The sequence below is a fragment of the Acipenser ruthenus genome, chromosome 7, assembly GCF_902713425.1.
Source record: "Acipenser ruthenus chromosome 7, fAciRut3.2 maternal haplotype, whole genome shotgun sequence".
NCBI classification, from domain to species: Eukaryota; Metazoa; Chordata; class Actinopteri; order Acipenseriformes; family Acipenseridae; genus Acipenser; species Acipenser ruthenus.
Genome location: NC_081195.1, coordinates 21,552,108 through 21,558,748, shown reverse-complemented (window position 1 = coordinate 21,558,748; position 6,641 = coordinate 21,552,108).

Below are 6,641 nucleotides of genomic sequence, written 5' to 3'. Positions count from 1 at the left end.
TTGTGGTTTGTCAAACTTGTACTTTACTTGAACAAAAGTTATTGTATTTCTTGCTCTTATTGTATTACTTGTATTGTAACGCTTGAAATGTTTTTGCTTACGATTGTAAGTCGCCCTGGATAAGGGCGTCTGCTAAGAAATAAATAATAATAATAATAAATAATAATAATAATGCTTGCACGCCCCCAGCTACAGAAACTGTCCCGTCCCCCCGGCCGATTAGTGTGTGAAACAGATGCGTTTCCTACAGAGCAGTACAACGCGACCACAAAACCACCAAACTCTGACCTTGCTGCGCTCAGGACGGGCTCTCAACCATTAGGGTAGAAATACAAGTGTGTGCATCGTTAAAATACGAGAGCAATGTCTTTCTGAAATGTGAAACACTGCCATTAACGAAGGACTCGCCTACCTTAGAAATACAAGCCCTGCTTCCTCTTGTTTGGCTTGCAACGCCAGACTGTGAAGGGGGCGGGGCCTGGATGCAATTTATCGAGGGGGCGTGGCCGGCTGCTCACCTGAGTAATTGGCTGATGGACCAACCGACCTGACACGTGAGGGAAATGGGCGTTATTTTAAAACATTGTGTAAAGCAGGGGCTCTTAACCCCGGTCCCAGGGGAACCTCAGACCCCTAGCGTGATAGGCAGCACAGCACAGCTCAGCTCAGATCAGCACAGGACAGCACAGCACAGGAGGTTTCTTGGTTGAGGAAGTCTTATAAACAAATTTCTCAGCTGTGATGCAATTTATCCCAACTCCTCACCTCCAGGTTTCACTACCAGCTTGATCAGCTCCAGTGTGTCTAGGTAACAAGCTCAGGTGTGTCTTTTTATGAAACTCATAGTGAAACCAGGAATGGATCAAACTGCTGTGCAATGGGAGTCTTATTCCCATCCCATTCCTTTACCAGACCTGCTTCCTTATGCTTTACGATGCTTCCCTATGCTTTACCAGACCTCTCTGTGCTTTACAATGCTTCCCTATTCTTTACCACACCTCTCTGTGCTTTACAATGCTTCCCTATGCTTTACCACACCTCTCTGTGCTTTACAATACTTCCCTATGCTTTACCAGACCTCTCTGTGCTTTATAATGCTTCCCTATGCTTTCCAATACCTCTCTGTGCTTTACAATGCTTCCCTATGCTTTACCAGACCTCTCTGTGCTTTACAATGCTTCCCTATGCTTTACCAGACCTATTTGTGCTTTATAATGCTTCCCTATGCTTTACCAGACCTCTCTGTGCTTTATAATGCCTCCCTATGCTTTACCAGACCTCTCTGTGCTTTACAATGCTTCCCTATGCTTTACCAGACCTCTCTGTGCTTTACAATGCTTCCCTAAGTTTTACCATACCTCTATGTGCTTTACAATGCTTCCCTGTGCTTTACAAGACCTCTCTGTGTTTTGCAATGCTTCCCTATGCTTTACCAGACCTCTCTGTGCTTTTCAATGCTTCCCTATGCTTTCTCAGACCTCTCTGTGCTTTACAATGCTTCCCTATGCTTTACCAGACCTCTCTGTGTTTTGCAATGCTTGCCTATGCTGTCTCTGTGCTGTATCACACGATGCTGTGCTTGTAAAGGCTGTGGCTGCACACCAGGCTAGTCCATTGCAGTACAGAAGAGGCACCTAGTGTGTGTGTGTCAGTGTGTGTGTGTGTCTGTCTGTGTGTCAGTGTGTGTCTGTCAGTGTGTGTGTGTCTGTCTCTGTGTGTGTGTCTGTCTGTTTGTTTGTCAGTGTGTGTGTGTGTCAGTGTGTGTCAGTGTGTGTGTGTGTCTGTCTCTGTGTGTGTCTGTCTCTCTGTGTGTGTCAGTGTGTGTGTGTGTCTGTCTCTGTGTGTGTGTGTCTGTGTGTGTGTGTCAGTGTGTGTGTGTGTGTGCCTGTCTATATGTGTGTGTGTCAGTGTGTGTGTGTGTGTGTGTGTGTGTGTGTGTGTGTCAGTGTATGTGTGTCAGTGTGTGTGTGTGTCAGTGTGTGTGTGTCTGTGTGTGTGTCAGTATGTGTGTGTGTGTCAGTGTGTGTGTCAGTGTGTGTGTGTGTGTGTCAGTGTGTGTGTGTGTCAATGTGTGTGTGTGTGTTTGTCAGTGTGTGTGTCAGTGTGTGTGTGTGTGTGTCAGTGTGTGTGTGTGTCAATGTGTGTGTGTGTGTCAGTGTGTGTGTGTGTGTGTTTGTGTCAGTGTGTGTGTGTGTTTGTCAGTGTGTGTGTCAGTGTGTGTGTGTGTGTCAATGTGTGTGTGTGTGTGTTTGTCAGTGTGTGTGTGTGTGTCAGAGTGTGTGTGTGTTTGTCAGTGTGTGTGTGTGTGTCAGTATGTGACATTTTCACTGTTCAAGCAGAAATAAAAGCAGTCCATCGTTTTCTTGTTCGTTTATTTATTTATTTATTTAGATCTTTAAGATTAAGGGCCATTTGGAAATTGGAGAGGACCTGGATATAATCAGACAAAGGTGAGTTATTATCACTGAAGGGGTAGCCTGAAAACTCACATGACTTCCCAGTTAAAACCACTAGAGCCACACTGCTTCCCTCCCTCCCAGTCCCTCCTCAGCTCCACTAGAGCCACACTGCTTCACTCCCTCCCAGTCCCTCCTCAGCTCCACTAGAGCCACACTGCTTCACTCCCTCTCAGTCCCTCCTCAGCTCCACTAGAGCCACGCTGCTTCCCTCCCTCCCAGTCCCTCCTCAGCTCCACTAGAGCCACACTGCTTCCCTCCCTCCCAGTCCCTCCTCAGCTCCACTAGAGCCACACTGCTTCCCTCCCTCCCAGTCCCACCTCAGCTCCACTAGAGCCACACTGCTTCCCTCCCTCCCAGTCCCTCCTCAGCTCTAACCACTAGAGCCACACTGCTTCCCTCCCTCCCAGTCCCTCCTCAGCTCTAACCACTAGAGCCACACTGCTTCCCTCCCTCCCAGTCCCTCCTCAGCTCTAACCACTAGAGCCACACTGCTTCCCTCCCTCCCAGTCCCTCCTCAGCTCCACTAGAGCCACACTGCTTCCCTCCCTCCCAGTCCCTCCTCAGCTCCACTAGAGCCACACTGCTCATTAGGTGATTAAAGTGCATTGTTTTATTTATTTCTATGTTTCTGTAAATGTTTTATGGGCTCTTTGTGTTTATCAAGCACATACCCCACAGGCACTTTCCATGAGCTTATTACAAACCAAACCAAACAAACCAAAATAACAAAAGGACAGTATGCGCAGCTATACACACTGCGCAGCACTAGAGGGCGCCCCAGAGCGCAGCCCGTTACCTTCACAGCGTGTTCTTGATGAGCTGTAATACTGACCGCTTGCTTAGGTCCATTTCCAGACCATCTGCATGTTTTTAAAGGACAGAGAAAAAAAAATGATTACTTTGAGGACATTTTATCACAAAATATACCTTGTGTGTGCAGTGGAAGCAGTTTGTTTTACTTCACATAAATGCTCAAATAAAAATATATCTTTTTTACAATTCTCTTTCACTTCTAATCTGGAATTGGGAATTGATTTTATAAAGGATTTTGAATTGACCTCAACCCTGACCCTGACAGAGCTGTGAACTGACTGAAGCTGTAGATAAGGAATGATGGAATATCAAGAGGCTAAATAAATACAATTGACTGGGAACACTGGTGTGGCTCAACTGTTAACACTAGGTGACAGACTGGGAATACTGGGCAGCTAGACTGGGAATGCTGTTAGTGTGAATCTATTGTTGTCAGTTTCAGAGACTTTGTTTCTGTTCGTTGAGACTCAGCCATTCACCTTGTCTCTTCACAACTCTAAATAAACTCAAGTGCTGCTCACAGGTGTCTGCGTGCTGTTTTATTGTCTTGACTTCTTTTTATTTTATAGTCTCTCTTATTTTGTGTGCATTCGTAAAGACCCGGTATATACAGACACTACAGAAACACTGAAAAACACTTCATAAATTCAATGACAAGCATTTCCACTAGAAGTCTTTCTCAGCGTCTTCAATTGAAACACTAAATGAAACTTAATCAATTCAATGACAAGCACTGCGACTAGAAGTCTTTACTTCTGGTCAGACAGAGACAGGGAAGGAGGGAGAGAAGGACAGAGGCAGGGAGAGAGAGAGAGAAGCTGTCTGAAGGACTGACCGTGACCAGGCTGTTTAAAGCTCTGCTCCGTGTCGGAGCTGACCAGGACCTCCCTTCAACTGGACACTGCTGTGGGAAAGTCATCAGCACCTGAATAAAAAATAAGACTAAAAAAAAAAAGTTGAAAGTTTTATTTTCTGCTTGTGGTAACGAAAGGGTCAAACACACCCGATCGTCTGTCTCCCATTCAGAGAGTCATGAATATTTCATTTGATTTCAGGGTGTGGATATTTGCTTTGTTCAGGTGAGTGCAGAAAGCTGTCTGGTTCTTTGTACATTTTTAAGCAGGTGTGTTGTTGGCATTGTTTTAAAAAGCTCTGGATGTTCTGCTGTGTGTAAAATCAATGTATCACTTTGCCTCGGGCCCTGCCTGCTGAACTGCTCCCTCCCTCCCTCCGTCCCTCCCTCACCCCCTTCCTCCCTCCCTCACCCCCTCCCTTGCCCCCCCCCCCCAAGAGAAAGGAGGCTCCCTCCAGTCCAGGGCAGGCTTGAGGCATGGAGACTGTCTCTCTGTCTCTCTCTGTGTCTCTGTATGTCTGTGTGTGTCTCCATGTCTCTCTGTGTGTCTCTGCATGTCTATGTGTGTATGTCTCTGTGTCTCTGTGTGTCTCTGTATCTCTCTGCATGTCTGTGTGTGTCTCTGTGAGTCTCTATGTCTCTGCATGTCTATGTGTGTATGTCTCTGTGTCTCTGTGTGTCTCTGTATCTCTCTGCATGTCTGTGTGTGTCTCTGTGAGTCTCTATGTCTCTGCATGTCTATGTGTGTATGTCTCTGTATCTCTGTGTGTCTCTGTATCTCTCTGCATGTCTGTGTGTGTCTCTGTGAGTCTCTATGTCTCTGTGTCTCTCTCTGTGTCTCTGCATGTCTGTGTGCGTGTCTCCGTGTTTCTGTATCTCTCTGTGTGTCTCTGTATCTCTGTGTGTCTCTATAGCTCTGTGTGTCTCTATGTCTCTCAATTGCCCCGTTCACACTAGCACACCCGTACTGTGACGGCTCCACGCCCTCACGGTACGGGTGTGTTTACACTAGCAAATAACCGAGCCGAGCCGGAACCAAGCCGTGAAACTCCAGCCCTGCAAAATATCTGAATCTGGCTCGGGGCCGAAGCAGGCTGTGGGCGGGGTTACTGCATTTCGTCATCACTCTCAAGCGTCATTACAAGAAAAAGTGGCAAACCCCAGGACCTCAACCGGTAAATGTGTCCTAACTCCTTACCTTTACGCCGCGGGACACATAACAACACACATCTGACTAAAATACTAAATAAAATAACTCCCTCTCTATAATACGCATATAGTGAAGCAAAAATGTAACTTTCCGTGAAGTAACCATGCATAAACCACCATGGAATCAACACTATATAAAAAAATAAAAAGGTAACATTCCCACTCGAGGATCATTTGAATCAGCAGTTTTTAAACTATAGCCTGGCTAAACGGCAGTGGGGAGTTCAGTTCGAAGCGACAGACAAGCAGACCAACAAAATGCAAGGAGAGCGGGTTGGGAGAGTGGGAGAGGGGGAGAGGGGGAGAGGGGGAGAGGGGGAGAGGGGGAGAGGGAATGGACTCGCCCCAGGTTCGCCTGCCGGAGCGTGGCTGAAGCGTCTCGACTCCCGGAGAAAGCTGCAGCTCCTCTCGCAGCAAAAAAGTTAATAGATTAGGAAAGATAACCACGTTACAGACCTAATATTTATTTAGTTATAAAATTAATGTTGAATAAGATGTTTGTGTTATAAAGTGTCAGCGCAGCTTTTCTCCAGTTCAGATACTGTATCAGAAGGGAGAGACAGAAACGGAAGTTACACTGATAAGTTGTTTACAGTATAGTACACTATAGAAATATTGCACTTGTATAGGGAATTGGGGGACATGCTGTAGGAGCGTTATATCCGAGGCGCGTTATTTTGTATACCTTTAATATGGTCCCCGGTCTTTGCTCCGTGTGTCTCTGTAGCTCTGTGTGCCTCTGCATGTCTCTGTGTGTCTCTGTAGCTCTGTGAGTCTCTGCATGTCTCTGTGTGTGTCTCCGTGTGTCTCTGTAGCTCTGTGTGTCTCTGCATGTCTCTGTGTGTGTCTCCGTGTGTCTCTGTAGCTCTGTGAGTCTCTGCATGTCTCTGTGTGTGTCTCTGTGTGCCTCTGCATGTCTCTGTGTGTCTCTGTAGCTCTGTGTGCCTCTGCATGTCTCTGTGTGTCTCTGTAGCTCTGTGTGTCTCTGCATGTCTCTGTGTGTGTCTCTATAGCTCTGTGTGTCTCTGCATGTCTCTGCATGTCTCTGTGTGTCTCTGTAGCTCTGTGAGTCTCTGCATGTCTCTGTGTGTGTCTCTGTGTGTCTCTGTAGCTCTGTGTGCCTCTGCATGTCTCTGTGTGTCTCTGTAGCTCTGTGTGTCTCTGCATGTCTCTGTGTGTGTCTCCGTGTGTCTCTGTAGCTCTGTGAGTCTCTGCATGTCTCTGTGTGTGTCTCTGTGTGTCTCTGTAGCTCTGTGAGTCTCTGCATGTCTCTGTGTGTGTCTCCGTGTGTCTCTGTAGCTCTGTGT